This window comes from Magnolia sinica, chromosome 5 (assembly GCF_029962835.1).
Source record: "Magnolia sinica isolate HGM2019 chromosome 5, MsV1, whole genome shotgun sequence".
In the NCBI taxonomy this organism is placed as follows: domain Eukaryota; kingdom Viridiplantae; phylum Streptophyta; class Magnoliopsida; order Magnoliales; family Magnoliaceae; genus Magnolia; species Magnolia sinica.
In genome coordinates, this window is record NC_080577.1 from 78811324 (window position 1) to 78838554 (window position 27231).

At 38.6% G+C, this 27231-nt stretch overlaps 1 protein-coding gene and 1 pseudogene across 1 annotated transcript in view; both read right to left on the minus strand.

The window, feature by feature from the left end:
* The window catches only part of LOC131246177 (peptide methionine sulfoxide reductase-like), a 69385-nt gene that overhangs the window by 29655 nt on the left and 12499 nt on the right, over positions 1 to 27231 (minus strand). The window lies entirely within an intron of this gene.
* Positions 26192 to 26367, minus strand: LOC131247535 (U2 spliceosomal RNA; annotated as a pseudogene).

Genomic DNA, 27231 nt, shown 5'->3' on the forward strand with positions numbered 1-27231 from the left:
TGAGGTCAACAGAACTAGAACAAGAATAACCGAAACTAAGAAACTTGAGAGCACGAGACAAATGGAAATTTAGAGCTATAGCTCTGATACCATGACAGTTTAGAGTCCTTTTGAAAAAGTCTGCCTTTCTTCATTGACAATTGCCCATTATATAGGTAGATTACAAGCTATTTAGGGAAGAAAATACAAGCTAATCTTCAGCCCCTACCATATATACATCTATCTAAATATACTATACAGCCAATATATCCTAATTAAGGAAGGAATAAATCTGTATAACTGTCATATCAGTCAAAGCTGTAGATATTAGCTGTAAATCTGTAAAGCTGTAAATCTATAAATCTGTAAAGCTGTAAATCTGCTGTGTAGATTGATATTTCCTTTGACATCAAGTCCATAGCGAGATGGATCGCTGAGGGCGACAAGAACACGAAGTTCTTCCACAACATGGCCAACTTGCATGCTCGTTCGAAGGCCATCCTCAACATTTTTGATAATGGGAGCAAAATTGAGGATAAAAAGGAGATCGAAGTGCTAGCCATTGCCCACTTCAATGATCTTCTATTGGTGGAGAGCTGGGTGAGACCTCGCTAGGATAACACTTCCTTCCCAATTCTGGAGTCTGTCGAAGTAGAGAAGCTGGAAGTTCAGTTCTCAGAGGAGGAGATTAAAGCTGCAGTTAATGCTTTGGGAGGGGACAAGTCTCCAGGCCCAGACGGATTCCCGATTAGTTTCTTTCAGACTTTCTGGGAGTTGGTCCGCGTTGACCTCCTCTTTTTCATTCAGGAATTCCACAGTCATGGAAGATTATCGAAGGGGCTAGGAGCGTCGTTTATCTCCCTCATCCCCAAGGTGGCGGGTGCCAGTTCTTTTTCCAAGTTCAGACCTATTAGCCTGATAGGGAGCCCCTACAAAATTCTAGCCAAAGTTTTATCTTCTCGACTTTTGAAGGTAATTAGTAATCTGATCTCGCCTAATCAGAATGCTTTTATAAAGGGTAGACAGATTATGGATGGGGCGCTGATAGCAAATGAAGTCCTTCACTCTTGCCATAGGTCTAAATCAAAAGGCATTTTTTGCAAGCTGGATGTAGCTAAGGCTTACGATCATGTTGACTGGGACTTTCTTCTTTATATGCTATCCCGGATGGAATGTGGATAGTTGCCTACATCGGCTCGGCCCACTTCTCAATTATTCTCAATGGATCCCCTAAAGGATTTTTTAGAAGTTCGAGAGGCTTGCGTTAGGGAGATCCCCTTTCTCCTTTTCTTTTTCTGATTGTGGCAGAGGTGCTGTCTACCATGTTATCCAGAGGACAGGAGCAAGGTCTCCTACGTGGAATCACACTGCTTGGTCTTCCCAGTCCTCTCACCCACATCTAATTTGCGGATGATACTCTCATCTTCTCAGAAGACTCGGTAGAATGCATTGATAACCTCCTCATTGCCCTTCGTTGCTTTGAAGCGGTCTCTGGTCTGAGGATCAACATGTCCAAATCTAAGATTCTGGGCATCAACGTTCCTTCTCCCATGCTTCAGGCCTACGCTGACACTCTTGGCTGTCAGGTAGCCTCTTTTCCAACCTCCTTCGTTGGCCTTCCTCTCTCTGTGGGCTAGCCGCCGAAATCCATGTGGGATAAGATCATTAGCAAGTTTCATAAGTTCCCCGCCTCCTGGAAATGCCGTTATTTATCAATGGGAGGTCGCCTGACTCTCTTCAAAGCTGCTTTGTCTAGCCTCCCCCTCTATTTCATGTTGCTTTTCAGGTGTCCCGGACAGGTGCTCAAGGCTATTGATAAAATTAGAAGAGATATTCTGTGGTTTGGCAAAGAAAATCAGAGGAAGTTGCACTTGCTAGACTGGAATGATGTCTGTAAGGTCTTCAAGGAAGGTGGGGCAAATGTGAGGAACCTGAAAACGATGAACTCTGCGTTGCTAGGGAAATGGGTCTAGAGATTTGCTACTGAAAAGGAGGCTCTATGGGCGTTGATTGTTAAAGGTAAGTATGGCTCATCTCCGGGGGATTAGTGGCCTAAAAATTCGCCGCTCTACAAGGTTTCCCACATTTGGAAAGGGGTTCTTAAAGTGAAAAGTTTAGTTATTCAGCACAGTACTTTCGAGTTGGGTGATGGTTCTTCTATTTGGTTTTGGGAAGATCTTTGGATTGGGGAACGGCCCCTTAAATTCCAATTTCTGCAAATCTACTGCATGTCCCCTATAAAAGACTTCCCCATCATTAACTGCTACTCTGTTTCGTCTGGTCGCATTGTCTGGGACATCAGAACCTTCAGAAATCTTGATGATAGCGAAGCTATGGAGTTTGAAGCTCTCATGGAGTGCATCTTTCGGTCCGCTCCCCTCAGTAATCAGCCTGATAGTCTTGTTTGGCTGTTAGAGAAGTCGGGTCATTTTTCCGTTAAGTCTCTCTACGCTGCCTCCTGCCCTGCGAATCTCCATATTCAAGATGCATCTCCGTTCATTTGGAAGTATCCGGTTCCTCCTAAGTTTATCTGTTTTGCTTGGTTAGTTGGCCGCAACAGAATCCTTACGGTTGATAATCTGGTCAAGAGAGGAATGCAGATTGTTAATATTTGTCTTTGCTGCATGTGTGAAGCTGAGTCGGTCAACCACTTGCTTATTCACTACTTCATGTCTAAAATTCGGGCCGACTTCTGTCAAAAATTTTTTGTGAGTTGGTGTGCTCCGGACTCAGCAAGAAGCCTGCTCTCTTCTTGGAATGGGCAGAAAGTAGGAAAGGCCAAGTCCATCATTTGGCGTATGGCAATTATCGCTATTTGGTGGGCTGTTTGGGAGGAAAGAAATAATCGTTGTTTCAACAATGCTTCCTCCTCCATTTCGGTGGTTGGATCTAGGGCCAAAAAGTTGGTGATAGAATGGGCTTCTAATGTTAAGGATTTAAGGCTCCTTGATTTTAGCTTTCTAGGTTGTTAGGGGCTGTTTGCCATCTCGGCAGCTTTGCCCTTTCCCCTTTTTGCTTTGTTTTTGTTTCCTTTGTTTCTTTCTCCCTCTGTTGTTTCTCTTCTCCTCCTTTTTTAATGAAGTTTCAGTTGCTTTTTTTTTAAAAATAAATAAATTTAAAAAAAAAAAAAAAAAAAAAAAAAAAACACACACACACATGAATGTGTTAGGGGCATTAGAATTCATGAATGGCATCACCAACCACTCATACAATCCTTCACACATTTTAAAGGTGATCTTCAAAACAACACTAGGATGAATGTGAATTTGGTCATATCCAATCTTTAAGTCAACCTTTTGAGAACCACATCGCTCTCACCAATTGATCAAGCATATCATCTAGGCGAGACCACGTGGGATAGGGAAGTGATATTCAATAGTAAATTTGTTTATTAACCAACTACATAGCACATGCACCTTGTGTCATCTTTCTTTGCCATGAGAAAGGCGAGAACAGCTCAGGGATTCAATTTTTATAGAATCAGCTCATTGGAAATTAAATCTTACACATGCTGCTTCAATTCTTTGTGTTCATTCAGGCCCACTCAATAAGACACCTTAGGCTTAAGCTCAAAATCAAGTCGATGTTGTGTTGGAAATTGCTCATAGGGGGCAATCCCACTAGGAGTTCTGATTGCATGATGTCCACAAATTCACTAATTAATGACCCCACCTCTTTTGGTAGTTTGAGAAAAATAGCACAGATGTGGCAAGCATCTTCAGCCTCAATGAAATTTGCCATAGAAAGGCAATTGTCACCATCTCTACACTGGGTGCAAGTGCTACTTTCTCAGTCATAAAACTAAGAACATTATTGATTTATCCTTGGGGAAGGTAAATGTATCTTTTCACCCATCATATGTAGTGTGAAGGTCATATTTCTACGGGTGCCTCAAAAGGAGACGACAAGTGTATAAGTCAGCAATGTCAAAGCACATACTGCCGTAGTGTTTTTCCAAAATTCCAATTGAAATGAAATGAAGCAACAATTATAGACAATTTCCTCACTCCCTTTGAGCCATGAGAGCTTTTACGGTCACAGATTTTTTGTGCATCTAGAGATTCAACCACTTGATAATGTTCTCTAAAAGTACATATCTGCAACTACCACGATCAATAATGATTTTCCACAGCTATTAACCAATAGCACATGCAGTGCAAAAAATGTTGGAGTGGAGCCAATCTTCTTGTGCTCCTTGCTTTTAAGGAGGAAGCTCTTCTAACGACTAGAGCCTCCTCATAACACATATTACTTGCTCTATCGTCATCTCCAGCTGACTAATAAATGGCATCTTCCCCAATCTCTTCATCTATACCAAGATCGTTGCTTCTACCATCAATTGTTCACCTCTACTGGTCACAGTGGGATCTCTTCAACACTCAAGTGCGAAATTATTTAGATCACCACATTTAGAGCATTGAAATGTCAATCCACTACCCGTTACTTGTCCTCCAATTATCAGGTCGAATCGTAGCAGTGGACGGACCTGTCATTAGCAACCCCTCAAGTGGATCGGAACATAGTCCTCTCTCCTTGAGAGTTGCCCATTTGACAACTATTAGGCTTGTAACAGACCCAACTCCAACTTGTTTTCGTTGTGGCTCCACAACAAAGGCCCAACGGTAGGCCTTGGGTATCGTTAATAGAAACTATGGCACCAAAACAAGTCTAATAGAAACTATGGCAACAATACTTATAACCTAACCCAACACCAACTTGCTTTCGTTGTGGCTCTACAACAAGGGGACATTGGTAGGCCTTGGGTATCATCAATAGAAACTATGGCATCAAAACAAGTCTAATAGTCGGTTTGAGTCCATTGGTGCAATGGGCGGCACATATTACTTCTCCTTCGTTGTCTCCAACTGATTCATCATAAATGACATCTCCGCATGGCTCTTGATCTTCATCAAGGTCATCAACTTCTATCATCAATTGTTTGCCTCTATTGGTAACACTATGCTCTTTCAGGCGCTGAAACACACGATAATTTGGATCGCCACATTTAAAGCATCGGTTACCTTTTTTTCGCGCACAACCTCAAATTATCAAGGCATGTTGTAGCCGTGCATGGACTTCCCATGGTAGCCCCTTGGGTAGATCAGATCATAGGTTGTCCCTCTCGAAGAAGTGCCCATTTGACAACTATTAGGCTGATAAGTCAATGAAACTCCACACTTTTGTTGGGCCTCTACAACAAGGGCTCATTGGTTGGCCTCAGCTACCGCCCATAGAGATTGTACCAACAAAACATCTCTAATAGCTCGTTTGAGCCAGTTGGTGTACGACTAATTGCTCCTCCTTTCAAAGAAGTTGTTACAAGCTATTAACTAATTAAACTCCTCGTTGTGGTCATATACTAATTGCTATCCTTGACGAAGAAAGTGCAATCTTTGGTACAGTGTTTCCACGTAATTAAATGGTAGGAAAGCTTCACTAAGGATCCTCATCTTTTTGTCTAACACAATAATCTTAGACTTACCTTATCATTAGTGAGTGATTTTGAGTTGCTCTGACCCTACACAAGCATGCCTTTGATCTTGATGGCGACGAATGTCACTTTCTTATCTTTGGCCACATCCTTGTAGTCGAACACACACTCTATCGTGTTCAACCAATCGATAAACTCAACTTAGAATCCAACTTGAAATCAAAGGATTTCGACTTTGATACCAAAAGTGTCACGCCAATCTGGAAATGGTTTGGACTTTCCTCCCATTCATGCAACTCTTGCCCAACTTGACTCCTCTATACTCAACCTTATACTGACCCGACTAGATTCAACCCAACCCAAAATTACATGTGATTATTCCTAAGCCACCCAACCTAACCTAATCCAAATTTTCTCAACCTGAACCCAACCCGATCCGAGCTTGGGGTGGGTCAATCAGGTTCAAGTTGACCCAAACCCAAGTTGGAGCCCTAATGGAGCCAATTGAGTCATGTCTACACATGCAAACACAGTTGTACCCCAGTTACACATCAGTCAAAACTATTGCATTATACCCGCAAAGGAAAATTGCCAACAATTAAGATCCAGAGCATTGGCAGGGGAGAGATACTACAAACTAGCAAAAGTGAGAAAGATGTAGATGCATCAAGGATTGTGCAAATTAGGAGATCCTAGTGAAAGATGATGAGATTATAGAGAGAGAGAGAGAGAGAGAGAGAGAGAGAGAGAGAGAGTAAGTGCTTTTATGTTAAGCATACATAGATTGTCAAATTTCGTAAGACAAAAAACGCTTCAAGGTTAGATGACAAGTATGGAATCACAACTACTCTACATGCCTCAAGATCAAAGTCAAGATCAGCTTATGATCAACTCAAGATCAGCACATCTTCTCAAGAAGTCGACACCCTAATTTAAGACAAGATTAATTCAAAGTTCAAGACAAGGTGACCCATATATTTGCTAAAACACGGGTGATATAACCCTAGAAAGACCTTAGGTTAGGATCTTTTAAAAATCTATTATCTTGGGTTTTAATAAGTGTTTTTGCTCTGGAATTTGACTAGCCTAACTTCTAGTTCGACAAGCCTAACTTCCTCGGCCAGCCTAACTTCAAGCCTGAACAAAATAACAAATTTTGTTGAAAATTCGGGTAGCATAAGTTTTGGTTCGGCTAGCCTAAGCTTAAAATTCGGCTAGCCCAAGAAAGTTCGGGTGAAATTCCAGCAATGCAAATCTTTGATTTTTGTGGGAATCCGGCCAGCAGATTGGCAAATTTGGCCAGTCGAATTGTGAAATTCGGCTAGCCGAATTTGACCTCGGGCCAGCCGAATTTTGGATAATTCTTATCCGCACGATTTGAGAGCTGTTGGAATGAATCCGGTGGAATCCGGCCAGCCGAAACCAATCTTATGCTAGCTGAAGTTCCAACCTCTTTACCTATAAATTGAGATTTTCTCCCATTCTAAACAACGAAAATTTATTATAATCCTTCTGCAAAAGAGAAAGAAGCTCAAGTCCTCAGCAAGTTATCTGTGTGGTATTTATAATTTAATTTATAGCTTATTCAATTCCCTTATTTCAAGATCTTTTTAATCTTATTCTAAGAGAGTAATCTATACTCTCTTTGAGATCTAAGAGAATTGAATCACGTAGCATTTGGGTTTTCTATTTATAAAATCTATAAAACCCTAGACTCTTTATGTCTGATTGAACACTGCGTCATCTACGTTTAAAAAAGTTCTTCTACTACAAGCTTCTACCACATCTTCAAATCTCCATTTGAAGATAAGTACAATTACTGTATTTCATTTTAGGTTTTTCTGAGATAACCTCTGAAAATCTCAGTAAGGTTTGTTTGAGATAGCCTGTGAAAATCTCAGTGGGGTTTCCATCTATGATAGCCTGTGAAAATCACAAAAGGGGTTTTTATTGTGGTGAGCCCATGAAAATCACAAGGAACTGTATCAGGTTTGTTAAGGTGAACCCATGAAAACCTTATTATAGTGAAAGCCAAAATTACGAGGTTAGTAATTTTTGGAGTAGAGTAGGTGTGGTTGTTTTAAGCACTGAACCACTATAACTCATTGTGCCATGTGGTGAATGCTTTATTCTTTTTGGTGTTGGTTGTTATTTATTATTTCATTCTTGTGGTGAATGTTGTAATCATTTTATATTCTCTTGCCAATTTGAAAGATTGATTTTAAAGATATTTGTGAAATAAGGTTGTCCTGCACAATATGTTAGGTGAAGGTTGTCCTACGAATTATTTGGAATCAAGGTTTCAATACTCAAACGATTGAGTTTTTGTAATATTTACATATTCCGCATTTATTTCGATTATTTGGCATTGTCCTATTCACCCACTCTCCCCATCCCCTCTAGGACATCGCTAGCTTTCCATTTCAAGTGGTATCAGAGCGGGTTGCTCTTTTTATTTTTTGAATTTACCTCCTTGAACTAGATTCAGAGCTACAAGATGTCAAATTTCGAAAGCTTATCCATTACCAAGCCACTTCCCTTTGATAGCTCTAATTATTCATATTGGAAAGCAAGGTGATGCAGGACATGAAAATTAAATATGATATGCAAGATCTCAGGCTTTAAATTATACTAATTCAGAAACAATCACATAAAATTCCACATCCCACGCAAAAGTTCAAACATTCAAGCAAGGGGAATCTGTGCGAGTCCAGGCCTACATAGACTAGGGCTGGATCAGTAAAATTATGGACCAAACGATACTAAAAGGGAAGTAAAAAATCATCCACACATGCACAACAATCAGTCCCTAATCCAAGAGATTCACCAATTCCAATTCAGAGAACCCTAGGGTAAGAAAATGGGCAAATAAATTGAAAGTAATGCAGTCTAGGGTTAGGGTTAGGGAGAATAGGTATGAGAGGAGTAAAATAAGTGGAAATATGAACCTGGAGATAGTCCCCTCGCACGGACTGCGGGCCAGGCCTGGCGCACATGCGCAGGGGTTTGGCTGCACGTGCAAGGGGGCACTAAATGGGGAAAGCGCCTCCTTGGCTCTAGTCGGCTAGGGGAGGGCTTCAAAATCTCCAAGTTTCGTGTCGATCGGATGCGCAGTTTATGCGTGGTGCTTTGCCAAAGTTTCAGACCTCCCACAGGGCAAGAATCTGGAATTCTGCTGTAAAGAGGAAAACTATTGCAATAAAGGATAGATTTGAAGCGCGGATGGTGGTACGAGATAAGAAATAGAGATGGTAGAGGATGGGGGCGAATCAGGATTGATGTGGCTTTGCACTACAGTAGTTAGCCCTTCGATGAAGGGAGGGCTTCGCACCCAATTGGATTTCCACAACTCCAGAACTCAGAGTAGAAAAATGCAGAATTTTTTATTAAGCTTCAATGAAAAAAAAAAACCTACAAGGGGTGCCTATTTATAGGAAAACCCTATACCCCAAAACTCGCACCATGTGCGCAACCTATTACTTGGCGATAAAGTGAACAAAAATAAAAATTAATCACAGAAATCTAAATCGTCCATGATACTCTAAATAACATTAATAAGCAAAACCTAAAATATGAGATTAATCAGACTAGTGGGCCACGATCATGAGATCCCATGATAGGCTTTACTTGACTATCGGTCCCAGTACAACGAACCAAAACTCCGTCTTCTAGCTAGGAGGCCCTCCCTGGACGTCGTCATCAATCCAGATCGACGATGGGGCCCTCCTTGCGTATGTGCGTAGGGGGGCGGCGTGCGTGTGCGTGTGATGTCCCCATCACCAGGATGAGGATTTTCCTCAAATCTATGATGAAAGCATGTGGCAAGCTACTGTAACTAAATGGATCCCTCCTATGATGGAAGTAGTAGTCGATGATGGAACTATATCAACGAAAGAAACCACATATACTTTTTGGACTACTATTCAGAAAAGTGAAAGCAATGCTAATGCAAAGGCCTTAAATGCAATAACTTATGCTCTATCGCCAAATAAATTCAAAAGAAACATTTCTTGCGATACAACTAAACATGCATGGGATATTTTCGAAGTGACACATGAAAGAACTACTATTGTCAAAAAATCTAAAATCCAAATCCTCACAACCAAATTTGAGGAAATTCGTATGGAAGAAGATGAGTCTTTTATGGACTTCTGTACGAAACTAAATGACATAGTAAATTGCATGTGGGGTCTTGGAGATTAAATCCCTGAAAGCAAGGTTTGCGCAAAAATACTGTGATCACTTCCTGATAGGTATAATTCAAAGGTTACTTCAATACATGAATTAAGGGATACAGATACCATGAAGGTTGAGGAGTTAGTTGGTTCTCTTTAAACTTATGAGATGAATTTCAAAGCTCCTAAAATCAAGTCCATTGCTCTTAAATCTTGTAAATCTAATTCAAAGGATTCTAATGTAAATTCTAACATTGAAGAAAATGAAGATGATATGGCTATGTTGGCAGAGAAATTTTATAGAATTTTCAAAAATAAGAAAAGAATAAATTTTCAAAAACCATTTGATAAAAGAAAAGGAAATTCAAATTTTTGGAAATCTAAAACAAAAGACACACAATGTTTCAATTGTTTTGAATATGGGCATTTAGCTTCCAAATGTCCTAAAAAGGATAAATCTAGAAGAAAATGCACGATAGCTACTTGGGATGAATCATCATAATCTGAAACTAATTCTGAAACTAATGAATCAGACCAGGAAAATGCAAATGATTTGAAAGCTTTTATGACTATCGCCAAATTTACTTCTTTAGATAACTGTGATATATCTAATTATGAAACTCCAAGAAGTAACTCTGAAAACGAAGATGATCTTCAAGATGCATATGATGCCCTATACAAAGAAAGTTGTAAAATTGCGACTAAATTGAAAATTCAAAAAGAAAATTATGCTAAACTACAATTAGAACTTGAAAAAGTTGTTTTAGAAAAATCTCATTTTTCCGATTGTTTTGAAAAGACTAAATTAGATTTGAGTTTCAAGTCTTCTGAATCACAAAAACTTATGTCTAAAAATGAGAAATTAAAACTTGAAGTTTTCTCCCTTCAGAGTTCAAAGGATACTTGGAAATATACCCTTGGTGACCAGAAACTTGAAAAACTATTAACCTCATCTAAGCGATGTAGTGACAAGTCTGGACTAGGTTATATTAAAAATAACTCTTTGAAATCTAAAGATTCTGCTCCTACCTTTGTAAAAGGAGAATCTTCGAATTCTAAAGCAGAGACTTTAAAAAAAATTAAACTATAAAAGGAATGATTTCAAAAATTCAAAACCTTTTCAAGTCTCTAATATAAAAAATAATGCCAACTACTAATATAAAAGAAATAATATTAGAAATCCTCCTTTAGCTGATAAAATTGCGGACTTTCTTAAAGAGCTATTGAAATCCAACTCTGGTAAGGCTGGAGTATATAGAAAAATGAGAAATCCTAACTTCCAAACACAGCGTAAAGCAAGAGATCCTCCTAAACCTAGAACCATAATGAAATAGGTTCCAAAGGTTAAGTGTCTTGTAATCCACACAGCTTTCAAAGCAAGTAGTCATTCAAGATGGTACCTGGATAATGGATGTTCAAGACACATGACAGGTGATAAAGCTATACTCTCAAACATCAACTAAATAAATGGCGGCTCAGTTATATTTGGAGATGGAAGCAACTGCAAGATTATTGGCCAAGGTAATGTACAACTTCCTAACTTACCTCTCTTTGAAAATGTTTTATATGTTAAAGGGTTAAAACATAATCTTTTGAGCATATCTTAGATTTGTGATAATAAACATAGCGTAAAATTTTCAAATCACTGATGTAAGATAATAAATGAGAAAGAAAATGTAATATTAAATGGCCGTAGAACTTCTGAAAATTGCTATATAATTGATTACTCTTACTCAACAAACCATTCGTGTTACAAGGTCCAAACAGACAAAACTGAACTATGGCATCAACGTCTTAGACAAGTAAATTATAGAGATCTATATACATTGAGCAAAAGAGATCACATACATGGCCTACCCAAACTGAAATAGATAGAAAAAGTATGTGGCGCCTGTCATATAGGCAAGCAAGTTAGGAGTAGCCACAAGAAAGTGAACTCCTTAGCCACGGTTAGACCTCTTGAACTTCTCCATATGGATTTAGTCGGACCAACTAGAACGGAGAGCAGAGGTAGAAAGAAATATTTTCTAGTTGTAGTTGATGACTATACTAGATATACATGGGTAGCCTTTCTAAGAGAAAAATCAGATACTCTTGACGAAGTCAGAAAACTTATAAAACGCATTTAAACTGAAAAAGAGTTATATGTGGTCAGAATTAGAAGTGATCACGAAACTGAATTCGAAAATAACAATTTTGAGAAATACTGCAATGATCATGGAATAAAGCAGGAATTTTTTGCTCCAAAAACACCTCAACCAAATAGGGTTGCTTAAAGAAAAAATAGAATTTTGCAAGAAATGGCTAGTGTAATGCTAAATAGCATGAATTTACCTAAATATTTATGGGTCGAAGCTGTTAATATTACATATTATATAATTAATTGTGTTTACATTAGAAAAATTAAAAACAAAACAGCTTACGAACTATGGTTTAACAAAAAGCCCACTGTTAAATATTTTCGAACTTTTGGAAGCAAATGCTTTATTTTAGGTGACTGTGAAAACTTGGAAAATTTTGAAGCCAAAAACAATGGGGGAAATATTTTTAGGTTATGCTTTAAATAGTCGAGCATACCGAGTATTTAACAAAAGAACTGGGGTTATACAAGAATCTATAAATGTTGTGATAGATGATCAATCGATCACACCTAGTCTTGATCAAGATGATGATGATATCAATTTGGTTAATATACCTGAATCTTCATCTAAATCTGACAATACTGAGTTAAAGTTAGTCAAAGACCATCCGACTAATCAAATACTTGGTAACCCTCACACTGGCATTCAGACAAGAAGATAACTTGAAAATATATGTAATGATGTCTGCTTTACTTCCCAAATTGAACCGGGTAATGTAAATAAAGTGCTCACTGATGAAAGTCAGATAAATGCCATGCAAGATGAATTAAATCAATTTATTAGAAATGATGCATGGTATTTGGTTCCAGACCTACTGACAAACATGTGATTGGAACCAAATGGATTTTTAAAAATAAAACTGATGAAATGGGGAACATTATCAGAAATAAGGCACGATTGGTCGTACAAGGTTTATACTTAGATTGAAGGTATTGATTGCGATGAAACCTTTGCACCAGTTGCGCGTCTTAAATCAATTAGATTATTTATTTCCATTATATGCCATAAAAAATTCAAAATATATCAAATGGATATAAAAAGTGTTTTTCTAAACAATGATCTAAGTGAGGAAGTTTATGTTAAACAACCAAAGGGTTTTTGAAGATCCTAAACTTTCCGATCGTGTTTACCTTCTTAAAAAAGCTTTTTATGGTTTAAAACAAGCTCCCAGAGCATGGTATGAAAAGTTGACTAAATTACTACTTAGTCATAATTTTGTTATGGCTAGTGTTGACAAAACCTTATTTGTCAAGAAATATAATGATAATATCCTGATTGTTCAAATCTATGTTGACGATATTATATATGGATCTACATGCACTAATTTATCTACTAAGTTTGCAGATCTTATGAAATCCAAGTTTAAAATGAGTATGGTCGGCGAACTAAACTATTTCTTTTGATTACAAGTCAAACAACTTGAAGATGGCATATTCATTTCTCAAACCAAGCATGCATTAAACCTTGTAAAAAAGTTTGATTTTGAAAATGGTAAGAATTTTAATACTCCGATGACTATGATTCTTAAACTCTTAAAAGATGAATTAAGTAAAAGTGTAGATTCTCGACTATATCACAGTATGATCGTAGTCTTCGGTATTTAACTGATAGTAGACTTGATATTGCATTCAGTGTTGGAATTTGTGCTAGATATCAATCGGATCCTAAAGAATCTCACTTATCCACTGTCAAACTGATAATCAGATATGTCGCAAGTTTTGTGAACTTAGGCTTATGGTATCCACATGATACATCTATACAAATTGTTAGTTATACGGATGCAGACTGGGTAGGAAATGTTGATGATAGAAAATCTACCAGCTGTAGATGTTTCTATGTTGGAAATTGCTTAGTATCATGGACTAGCAAGAAATAAAATTTCGTATCTCTATCCACTGCAGAGGCTGAATATATTGCTGCAGGGAATGCTTACACTCAGCTAATGTGGATGAAAAGAATGCTAGTTGATTATGAAATTAAATAAGATTCAATGACATTATATTGCGATAAGTCAAGTGCAATAAATACCTCTAAAAATCCAATTCAATATTCTCGTAGAAAGCGTATTGACATATGATATCACTATATTCGAGAATTAGTTGAAGATAAGACTATCATGCTGGAATACATTCAAACTGAGAAGCAGCTTGCAGATATATTGACTAAGCCGCTTGACAATGTTAAATTTTCAAATATGAAGCATGATATTGGACTGTGTATTGTTAAATAATTATTATTTTATTTGCATTTATGTTTATGTTTATTTGTAATTATGAAATGCATGAAAAGTAAAATGAAAAATAAATATAAATGTTGAAATAAAATTAAAAAAAAAAATCAAAATTTTGGAGATTTTTCGGCCAGCCAAGCACATGTTCGGGCTAGCTGAAGTTCGCGTCAATTGAACAAAAAGGGAAAAAACCCTAAACTCTTTTTCACTCCACTTCTTCTTATTCAGCTAGCCGGTGCCCCATTCGGCCAACCCATCAACCCAACCTTCTTGTAAGTGATTTTATTTCAATTTCCTTGAAGATTTAGGTTGTCCATTCCTAGATTTGCAAGTTTGTGTAGTTTTTCTTCATTTTAAAATCCTTCTTTTGTTGGGTTTTTCTTAAAATCTAATCTACACTCTTCCTTACATTTTTCTTGTAATTTTTCTTGTGCTTTTAAGATGGAACCAAGAGTAAAACGAATTGTTCGTAAATCAAGAGTTGGTTCATCGCCCTGATCCATCCCTCTTGGTGTACGGTCATTGCGTTCACCAAAGGATGACTCAGAAAATCTTCGGGATTTCTGTACGAGAAATATTATTATTGAAAAATCTATGAATCTAGACCATGTTGCTCGTTTTGATCTTATTGAAATTCTTTCTAAGGTTAGATGGGAAAGAATTTTGCATTGGGGTGGGACGGCTTACCGGTCCATTCTGCAAGGCATGTTTGCCTCCATTTGTAATGTCTCTCTTGAGGATTTATCATTCTCAGTAAAATTTGTAGAAGAGACAGTCACTATTACACCTATCGTTATATTTGCTTTAATGGACATATACGTTGCAGATGATGGAATTCCAATCGCTAAACTTTCAGAGAAAATGTCTAACTCTGAAAAGCAATCGATTGCAATCGATTACAAGGGCATTATGCAATTTCAATGCTGAATGGCGATCCAGTAACGCCTTACCCTCCAACAAGTTATTTCCTAAATACTGCATCTTACATCGCATCTTTACATCTAATGTATATCCAAGAGTTGGGAATAAGACTAATCTTACTCCCTTTATGCTTCAAGTCTTCCATGTCGTTGTTACGGGTATTCGTGTTTGCTTACCTTCTTTGATTTGTTACATCATCATTCAATTTCGCTTGCATCCAAAGCATGGGTCAATTTCGTTTGGACATCTTATGTCTAGTCTTGCTTTTCATTACAATGTCCAAGTCCCTACATTTAAGGCACCAGAATCTGAACTCTCCTGCAATAACTCGAACTTGAATATGATGAACTTCACTCTCCTACCTAAACAAAGATAAGGACGACAAGAAGAACCGCAAGAGGCGGACACCACCATGGAAGATATATTCAATGAATTAGACGATTCAGATGATCCAGCTGATTCTAATTATCATCCCTCTCAATTTGATGAGAGGTTATCTGTATTAGAGGAAAAGGTTGATGCACTGCATGTATCTCAAGCATCATTAGCCCAAACCCAACAGTCTACAATGAAGTACATGAAAAAGTACTTCCATCGTATCAATCGGAGCTTGTGGATTAATGATCCTTCGATGCCTGCACCATCTTCCTTAGGGTCAGATTGAGCTTGATTTGCTTATTTTGCTTACTTACGTTGGATCTGTAGTAAACATATTTGGATCTTTGGATATTTCGGATGATTTGTTTGATGATATATTATAGTTGTATGAGTTGCTTGGATATTTCATACACTTGTCTCATACAGTGTTTTTAATCTTAATGATTTATTCTAGATGCTTGGATTTTAATGCTATCCCTACTTGTTATATTCATGACTATTGGCATTTCTTTTATTTTCTAACTTTGCTATACTTCATGATATTGCATTAATTTTTCCTTTGTCGACTTGTGACAAAAAGAGGGAGAAATTGCTAAAGAAATTGGTGAATGTGATGATGATGATGTGATGAATGGAATGAATGTGAATGAATATGATTCATATTACTTTTTGTGCATAGTATATATGTTGTATTTCTCAGGGGGAGCATCAGTTGAGCATCATCAGTTGTGTTATGCACAGTTGGCTATGAAGATTACAAGGATGCTCACATAGGGCAGCTTCAAGTTTATTAAATCTCGAGTCTGCTTGATCTTGTAAATGAGTTAATGGATGTATTATGTAATGTTGTGTGTTTTATCACGAAATTGACAAAGGGGGAGATTGTAAGTGCTTTTATGTTAAGCACACAGATTGTCAAATTTCGTAAGACAAAAGCGCTTGAAGGTCAGATCACAAGTGTGGAATCACAACTACTATACAAGCCTGAAGATCAATCTCAAGATCAACTCATGATCAGCTTAAGATCGACACATCTTCTCAAGAAGTCGATGCCCTAATTCAAGACAAGATCGAGTCAAAGTTCAAGACAACGTGACCCATATATTTGCTAAAACACAGGTGATATAACTGTAACATCCTGGATTTTCGCCAACCTAGAGTTAGACGTCCTTGGGCAATGAGTCAATTATAACACCTTAATTGACTTCTCAGAACTCAATCCTAAAGCCTCAAATCCCCTTTCGACCCATTTCCTTCAAAATCTCACCATTTACCACCTTATTCTTCAAAATTTTCCAAGTACTTTCATATTATACACTAATCCTAAAGTTTAAATGACGAAGAACAATAATGAAATTAAAATTTACTATAAATAGTAAATTAATAAATAAAATGGGTTTTTGACCATTAACCTTTTGGAATCTCACGAAATAAATAGGTTATTTGGATAGAGCAGCTTCTCCTACCCCAAAATCATATATTGCACGTCGCGTAACTCATTCCGGCTTGCAAAATACACCCGTTTCAAATATCGGGTGGTGAAACTACCACCAAACAGGATAGCGAGTCGGCGATGGCATTGCCGAAACGGCGAGGCCTCGCCAACCAGCGGGCCGGGCGGCCCGTTTCTTATCATTTTCTGCAGTTTTTTTTCGTCCAACTTCAAAAAGTCATATCTCCCTCGTTATAACTCCGATTTAGGTGATTCAAAAGTCAGATTAAAGCTTGATAAGTATAGTTTCATATAAAAATTAGTGAAAAAATAAAATAAAAATCTTAATATAGTTAAATATGGGTCGTTGTGACAACTGTCCGAAAATCATTAGTTGGGACAGCTGCTACTTCTAGAATTTTTAGAATTTTTCTACAACACGAAATCTCATGAAATTTGGTAAAGATGAAGTAGACTTAATGATGAACTACTAGAAAAATAATTAAAATAATATACTAACTAAAATTGCCAAAAAGGAGCATAGAACTACCCTAGGTACTTATTTTGTCGTAATTAGGACAGAATTTGGTTAAGTACTAAACTAAATAATTGATGGATTTGGCTTGAACCACTTTCTATATGAACTAGAAGACCCAAAACCATCAAAATCACTAACTCAACATTACTTAAAAACTTAGGAGCAATTTCAAAACCCAGTTGCTCTCGGGAGCACATTGAAACTCTGTATCGGACCTAAACCACGCATCGAAAGTCCAATTACCGCGAAACTATACGGTTATGACCGCCTTGCTGGGCTTGACGACCATCTCGGAAATCAAGTCCAAATAGTATCCCGAACCGCACAACTTGAGCCCAGAGCAAAGTGTGTGAAAAATGCGAATATCTTTAGAAAATGAACTAAAACTTAAGTGATTTGAGTCATTCGCTTGCAGGCCAAATTTAAGGTTTCAGACCGTCAGATTCTGACCCAACTATACCCTCAGATCAGGAAAAATTTCCAACACATGTCAGTGTACTTGTGGCCCTGATCGAGTGTCGATGACCGTTGAACTGAAACAGGTCCTCCGCGGTCGATCCACTGATCCGATCGGACCGAAATCTTAACCTGACCTAGATCCGATGTCAGGGAACTTTCTCCAGACCGTATGTAGGAAATGGGCCTCCAGATGAGCCCCGTTGGACCGAAACAGCCACTCTTTGGCTATAACCTAAGTATTCCATGGCCCTGGGGCCATTGGGGTTAGTTCTGGGCCTATATAAAGACCTAAACCCACCCTTCTCTCATTCCATACGAATTTAAACCCTAGGAGAGAGAAGTGAGAAGAAAGAGATGGGAAGAGAGGGGAGAAGAGAGAGTGAGAGATTGTTCCTGGGATTCGATCCCACCACTCCACGTGCTTAACCACCGCTTCCGTGTTACCATACCGGCGATTCCGACTCCGTTCTTAGGTAAAAAATCCTAACCCTAACCTGTTTTAGGGATTCAAATAGAGCAGATGGTGGAATAGCTAACCTATTTCATGCTTTAGGTTGTGGTGCCGTAGACAAAGACTTAGTGTTTAAACTGAGTTTGTTACGAGTCTACCGGTGAAAGGTGAGAACTATAAACGTTTAGGTTATGGTTTTCAAGGCTTTCAATGTCAGCAATGATTTATGTCTGACTTGATTGCTATCACATATGCTTAGATACGATGTTTTCCGCATATTACACATATATATGAACTATGTTGAAATACATGCATTCCATGGGTTTGTTGAAATGTTTGTATGAGTATGGAATTATGATTTGTGCTTGCCATGATTTATGTTTGAGGGTACACGATTGTTGTACGTGTGGCAACTTCCTTGTGAAAGGATTTGCTATAATGCCTGTTATAACTACTATATTATATGTATGTTAATATGTGTAGCCTAAGTGTTTGATAATATGCCTAAATGAGAAAATACTTGTTGAAATGTAATTGGTTAGGGTGTTGAGATACGATTCTCGATCCCGTTATCTATAGTTACAATCACCTTCATATAACCTATCTTATTACTACGTGTTTTATGGATGAATGCCTATGTATGTTAACACGTACTCTGTGTTCATTAAAATGCTTATATGAGATTCATATTTAAATTGGTTGCTACATGCTACCTTTGATTAACACATGTGAATGTTATCGTATTTGAAGTGTGATTGGGGCTACGATGTAGTCCAGGCAATCGGTAATGGTTTACGATCGGTGGTCATGCTGTTTAGCCACGACGGATACATTCGAGGAATCTGAGTCGTACGTTGATTGTCGACAGTGGTTAGGCCACGTGGAGTGTTTATGCGTTCCATGTCGATTAATTCAACGTACACTCATACCAGTCGAGCTTGTCAAATAACCCAATTGGCCCAATGTATGTTCACCATGTCTGGACGCTACTGCTTGAACCTAAGGTACCAAACTTACCAGTGAAAAGCTCGTTTAACCTTGGTACCTCGATCCGCTAAGACTCATGAGCCGGGCATGGTGGTGTATAGGACACCGTGGTCGAGCTGTCGGCCTATGCTGGGGCGACGAGCCTTCCCATAGTGACCAGTGAGCAACCCAAACTCATGAGCCGAATATGGTGGTGTTTGGGACACTGTATTCGAGCTATCGGCCTACACTGGCGCAGCCTGGCTGTGGTCCTCAGTCGGGTTGGTGACGAGCCTTCGAAAATAGACTGCCAGTTGGTAGGGCGTTGATGGATTAACCTTAAGTATACACTAGGCCTACGCTAAGGTGACAAACCTTTCCGTAGTGACCTCGAGTATAACTAGGCCTACGTTGACGGTGACGAGCCTCTCCGTAGCGACCTAGAACTTGCCTATCATATTTGATTAACTAGGATTGACGACCCTAGATGAATCATTGTTTGGGTAAATGATAAAAAGGGAGGTACCTTAACTTCCCAATCTTGCTATATGAATATGCCTAATTAAGAACTTGGCTAATCACGCACGTGCACCGCATTGCATGTGCCTTTGGCGTTGGAGTTGAGCACAGCGGGAGTGTTGCATGCCGCGATCATGAGATGATGTCGCAGAGGGAGTGCAGGCGAGGGCATACATCATTATCGCATATCATCCTTGCATTAACAAGAGTATTTAGGACATGAGTGTTGTACTGCTTTATCATTACTGCTTGACTGAATTGATAACATGTTAACCTTTGCTTTATAGCTCCACTGAGTTAATCACTCACTCCCACGTTCTGGGACGGTGCTTTAAACACCAACCAGACCCTGTTGTAGTTGCAGATGATGGCGATGCTTACGAAGCGGAGCCGAACTTTTATGAAGATGAGGGGTTCTCCTATATGCAGCTATCAGGCGGGTCTATGTAGACCATGTTCTGATCGACGGGGTTTATAGGGATGCTGACTAGATGCCATTACATGTGTTATTATGTATTTTGGGACATGTATATTCATTTTGTCCATTTTAGGAGTATACATGTATATATATTTAACCCGGTATCATGTTCATACTCTGGGGACTCACCACACTTATATGCTTTATACATCTATCACAGTCTTCCGCTTGCGTAATTTAATTGTCTCTGGAGTATGATATGTTGTTTTGGTATATTCCTACTCATGTTTAATGCACTAATACACATCATTATCTATGTTGCATAAGTGATGTGTTGGAACTCGGGAGTTGGGCTCCTGCTCGACCCCCGATTTTCAAGGCGTTACAATAACCCTAGAAAGACCTTAGGTTAGGATCTTTCAAAATTCATTATCTTAGTTTTAATAAGTGTTTTTGCTCTGGAATTCGTCCAACCTAACTTCCTCAGCCAGCCTAACTTCAAACCCGAACAAAATAACAAATTCTGTTGAAAATTCGGGTAGCCTAAGTTTTGGTTCGGGTAACCTAAGCTTGAAATTCGACTAGCCCAAGAAAGTTCGGGTGAAATTCCAACAATGCAAATCTTTGATTTTTATAGGAATTCGGCCAGCCGCATTTGACCTCGAGTCAGCCGAATTTTGGATAAATCTTATCCCGCACGATCCGAGAGCTGTTGGAATGAATCCGAGGGAATCCGGCCAGCTGAAGCCAGTCTTAGGCTAGCCGAGGTTCCAACCTTTTTGCCTATAAATTGAAGCTTTCTTTCATTCTAAACAACAACGAAAATTTACTATAATCCTTATGCAAGAGAGAGAGAAGCTTAAGTCTTTAGCAAGCTATCTGTGTGGTATTTATAATTTAATTTATAGCTTATTCAATTCCCTTATCTCAAGATCTTTTTAATCTTATTCTAAGAGAGTAATTTATACTCTTCTTTGAGATCTAAGAGAATTAAATCAAGTAGCATTTGGGTTTTCCATTTATAAAATCTATAGAACCCTAGAATCTTTCTGTCTTATTGAACATTACCCCAAAAAGTTCAAGAAAGAAGTTCTTCTGCTACAAGCAGGGTGTCCTGTATCGGTATCGGTTGGCTTAACGATGCCCTCCGAAACCGATACGGATACGGGGGCGTAACGGCAATACGGGAGCGTAACGGCGCAAATTTTTTTTTTTTGCCAAAAAAATATGAAAAAATATGGATTAAATCCGGAATATTCTAAGCATTCCAAATATGCATTCATTTATAAATTGGAACATGTTTATGGTGGTGTAACGGTCCACTCTTTGGTGAGAAGTTGTATCGGATTGTCTGATGAATTTATGAACCAGATAACCTGAATTTGACTACAAAATTCATATATTTATTTTTCTAAATATCTAATTTATATACTTAACAATTTGATATCATTTCTCCCAATAATTCTTTTAAAAAATGAAATTAAATTCAGGTAGATGGCGTTGCCAATTTGAGGCCGACTTGGAGGACCAATCCATGCCCCAAATCAGCCTCAAATTCATGCAATTTATTGGAATTATCCCACTTATGAATTGGTGGACATTTATTGGATAGTGAATCATGAAAAAAAAAAAAATCAAAAGGCCCTATTTTAAAAAATAAGCGTCCACAAATTAACAATTAAACTATTCAAACAATTTGATTTTGGCATTATGAGTTAGCAATTACAGTCCATAATTTAATTGGTAAATTTTAAGTTAATACGTGTCTTGTGTACAATTTTTTAAGGGCCCAAATTAGGTGGGACTCGGATTGTGAAGTGTAGCACACGAGTGTCAAAGTTTTTTGAGCCCCACCCGTGATGAATGTGTTATATCCACACCGTCCATCCATTTTGCCAAATAATTTTAGGGCATGAGCCCAAAAATGAGGCAGATCCAAAGCTCAGGTGGACCGCACCATAAGAAACAACAATAATTAAACGTCCACTAGTAAAAATTTATTGGGGGCTACAAAAGTTTTAGATCAAGCTGACATGTGTGCTTTCCCTTCATCCATGTCAGTGTGACCCTATTAACAGGTTAGATGGAAAATAAACATTACAGTGGACCCTAAGAAATTTTTAATGGTGAGCATTCTATAACCACTGTTTCCTATGTTGTGGTCCACCTGAGATTTGGATCTTACTAATTTTTTGGATCATGACTTAAAATGATGTGGCAAAATGGATGGACGGCATGGATAAAATACATATATCATGTTGGGGCCCATGTGGCACGTGTACCATTTATTAAGTTGTCCATTAAAAGGGTGTCGCGTACCCAGTCCATTCATTTGACGTCAGCAATTCCAGTGGGTCTGATCATGAGGTATGTGTTATATCTAAATCGTCCATTCATTTGATGAGCTCGACTTAAGGATTGACGCGAAAAATAATACAGATCTAATTATCAAGTGGACCACACTGCAAAAAGCAGTGGGGGATTGAATGTCTACCGTTGAAACCCTTTTTGGGATCACAGATGTTTTGGATCAATATGAAATTTGTTTTTCCTCTTCATTCAGGTCTTTTTGACCTTACGAATAGATTGGATGGAAAATAAACGTTACGGTGGGCCCTACGAATTTTTTAACGGTGAAAATCATTATCTCCGCTGTTATTTTTGGTGTGGTCCAAACGATCTTTGGATATGATTCATTTTTTGAGTAATGCTTTAAAATGATCTCTAAAATTAGATGAACGGTGTCAATATAATAAATACATCACTGTGGAGCCCATGTAACTTTGATCTCCTTTGAACCGTTCGTACAACTCAGAGCTCGAGGAGTGTCAGCACTCGTCTTAGCATGACACGTACCTGCAGCAGCTACATAGCTGGTGTGTGGTACACTAGCAAATCTGCTTCCCATTTTATTTCCGACGCCAAATGAAAAAAGAGGAAAAGAAGAGGGAAACCGAAAAAGAAAAAGAGGGAAAGAAGAGGGAGGGAGAGAGAGGGAGGGGAGGAAGGAGAGGGAGAGAGAGGGAAGAAGGAGAAGGAGGAGAAGAAGAAGAACGTTTTTTTTTTTTTTTTTCCTTTTTCTTTAACCTGTAACAGCCATTACGGGACGTAACGGCAGTTACGGTCACAAAATCAGGGGGGTGTCTGTTTCGACCCCATATCGTGTAACGGTGTCGGCCGTTACCGTTACATATCGGCCGTTATGGCCGATACTTACCGATTTGGGACACCCTGGCTACAAGCTTCTGCCACGTCTTCGAATCTCCATTTAAAGATATGTACATTTATTGTATTTCATTTTAGGTTTTTCTGAGATAACCTATGAAAATCTCAGTGAGGTTTGTTTGAGATAGCTTAGGAAAATCTCAGTGGGGTTTCTATTTGTGATAGCCCATGAAAATCAAAAAATGGGTTTTTATTGTGGTGAGCCCATGAAAATCACAAGGAACTGTATCAGGTTTGTTAAGGTGAACCTGTGAAAACCTTATTATAGTGAAAACCAAAATTACGAAGGTAGTAATTTTTGGAGTGGAGTAGGTGTGGTTGTTTTAAACACCAAACCACTATAACTCATTGTGCCGTGTGGTGATTGTTTTATTCTTTTTGGTGTTGGATGTTATTTATTATTTCATTCTTGTGGTGAATGTTGTAATCATTTTATATTTTCTTACTAGTTTGAAAGATTAATTTTAAAGACATTTGTGAAATAAGGTTGTCCTGCCTAATATTTTAGGTGAAGGTTGTCCTAGGAATTATTTGGAATCAAACTTTCAATACTCAAGCGATTGAGATTTTTATAATCTTTACATATTCCGCATTTATTTCGGTTATTTGGCATTGTTCACCCCCCCTAGCTCTCCATTTCAGAGAGAGATTAATTTTAGAGGCTTTTTAAGGAAGATGCAGACACACGGATAGAACTAGGAAGAGTCTGAGAGCCTGGGGGGTTGGAAGGACATGTATTACTACAAAATTCAAGGTAAGTAAAGATAGCTTCTAGTGCATAGGCATACAAATGGCAACGTCCAATACTCACAATGAAAATAAAGCTTCCGGTAAAAAATTATAATGATATCCTCTAAAGTTGTCCAACATACAACACATGCATGTGCATGGGGGTTGTAACTTTCCAAAATTCAACTTGAAACCTATAAAGCATGGCAAACTCAAAACATAGACTTAACAAGTCGAAATCGTTTATTCAAGTGAAATGACCTTTTAAAAGAATTGAAACCACCAAAAGATGGCAAATGCCATCAACTCCATCACTTCAAAAAATCCAATCTTCTTCTACAAAAAATTTTTAACAAATATTTTTTACCATTTAATAATAAGAACAATGGTAGACCAGACCAATGCGAAGATCTTCTTATAAAAGGATAAAATATATCTTGGGCCCATGAACAGATCCCTTACATTAATTTTACTGAGGGTAGTGTGAACTGCTTCTATGAAAATCCAGCAAGGTGATAAGATATTCATCACAAATCGAAACATGGAACTTATATGTGCTTGCTTTTCTTATGAATAACGCAGCTTCATTAATAAGAAAAGACTCTAGGTGGGATGGAAGACACCAACACAAGGCTAGATTAGGGGTGTAAGTCTTAGGAAATAGGGGGGGGGGGGGGGGGTGGGGAGGTGAGAAAGGGAAACAAAAGGTCTCTCGACAAACCTAACCTTGCAATGGAAAAGATTGTAAGAACATTATTCCTCAATGATGGACAAAGTAAGATATTCCACCTCGAGACAGTCCCTAAGTGCATGAATGTTAAACTCAAGCAAAATACAAAAACAACTTGAAAGGAACCATCCCATGATGTGCATGCTTACTACAATTTTGAAGCATTCTTTCCCTTTATCTAGACATTCAAATCTCCATTTTAGTGATTTTAGTTTCTATTTGAATGAAATTTGTATTGAAGATGATCGTGTTGTCCAAATTTGCTATAGAGAGAATTATGGGGCTTTCAAGTTTTTAGAATGTATGTTATTGCCCATGTTAGAGTGGCATCCCTTTTCCAATATAGGGTTTAAGCATTTATCATTTCATTAGTGCTTTGTATGTCATTTTTGCTATTTCTAAACCACCCCCCCCCCTAATTATTTAATTAGCGCTTTTAATGCGGGGGCATTTCCACACCGGGCACGAGTGGTGTGGCTTGTGGGATGCAAGAGCACACTCGGGGTGGGTGGCTCGCATAACCCATGGATTTGGGGCTTGTGTGAGGCAGAGCCCATGGATTTGGGGCCCACGAGGGGGTGGAACACAAAGATTTGGGGCTCACAAGGAGGATTCGGCCGAAGACCTAACCCATGGATTTGGGGCCTGGGCTATGAGATAAAGGGATTAATTCGCCATGCTCTAACAGTTCGAGCTTTTAGAGCAAGTGGTTAATTGTCCTGCATCAAATTGGTATCAGAGCGGGAGGTCTCGTGTTCGAGACTTCTCACCGGGGGTGATTAATGCGGGGGCATTTTCACATCAGGCTCGAGTGGTGTGGCTTGTGGGATGCAGGAGCACGGGGTGGGTGGCCCACATAACCCATGGATTTGGGGCCCGTGTGAGGCGCATGGATTTGGGGCCCACGAGAGGGTGGAACACATGGATTTAGGGCTCACAAGGAGGGTTCGACCGAAGACCTAACCCATAGATTTGGGGCCTGGGCTATGAGATAAAGGGATTAATTTGCCATGCTCTAACAGTTCAAGCTTTTAGAGCAAGTGGTTAATTGTCCTGCATTAGCTTTGTTCCCTCTTTTTTTCTTGTTTGCTTTTTTTTTGGCATGCTTGCAGGTTTCTCTCTTCTTGCTCTTGCATGATTGTGGGAATACCCTCCTCCCCTCTCTCAACATACCTCTGCCTTGTATTTAGCATGGGTTTCAATTTTGCAGATCATGTTTGTCACATCTTCATGCAACTTCACATCCTCTTTCAGACTTACCTAGTAGTTATCGACATTAGGAAAACTAGAACCAAGAACATTCATGTTATGTATGACATGCCTTGCGGGAGGATAACCTTTCATTTACTCTACCAAATTGACATAATTAATAAATAAATAAATAAATAAAAACTCCCCAGATTGACATCTTCATACTATCCATTTGCAGTTTTACTTTCATAATGGATTTGGAATTGCTTCTTTTTTTATAGGGGTGCATCAGGCCCATGTAATCGTGCAACACATGGGCAACACTTGAGGACGCCAGCAGCAAGCTACTGTGGTGGGCCCTCCCCCACAAGAAATTAATTTAATATCATGTGACCCGATGGGTCACGTATCAAATGAGCCATTGGACAATCATTAAGTTCGTCCACAAAGCGATTCATGGTAAAGAAACTTCATCCTCCTCTTTAGAAGACTCGTAGCTAGTTTCCTCTCTCAAGCAAGGCCAAACTTCACATTATCTTTGAAGAACAAGAATTTATCACTCCCCTCCCATGTATGGGGCCTCTATAAATTGCAATGGTCTAATGAGTAAGATGTGACAAGCATCACTATGACTAACATTGCATGACACTTCATCCAATAATTCCTTGCAATTATGAAGAATAAAACAATGTTATCTTAATTAAACATCCTTCTATCCATGTTATCTACTACCATTTGGGAATGGTTCCATCATTAGCTTCAATGTGTCCATCTATTTGTCCCCTTGTTCATTTTTTGTTACCTCTGACCATTGAATCTTCGCAATTGAGTCATTTTCCTGCACTGCTAAAACATTCAGCATCGAAGTCGTTGCTCCACCAACTTCCTCTTCCCTTTTGTAGTCCTACTACTGACGAATCCACACATGAAGCATTCAAGATCGCTTGATCGGGGTTTAAGTTTGAGAGGTGTTAGCGGTGTTGTTATGTGCGATCGCACATTCGCATATGCGATCACATATGCGCACACATGTGCACAGATGCGACAGTGGCATATGCGATCACTGCACATGCGATCGCATATGCCACATGTGCAATAATATGCGATCGCATATGCGATGTATGAGATCGCATACAGCATATGCGATCACATATGTGCCAACGGTCAGAAATCTGACCATTTTCTGACCGTTGGAAATTTTATTTTATTTTTAAATCTTGATTTTTTTCTCTATAAAAAAAGGATTCTAAGCACTCTTACATGCACTCAAAGCTCAAACTCTCTCTCTCCCTATCTCAATTTTGCTCTCTCTTACACT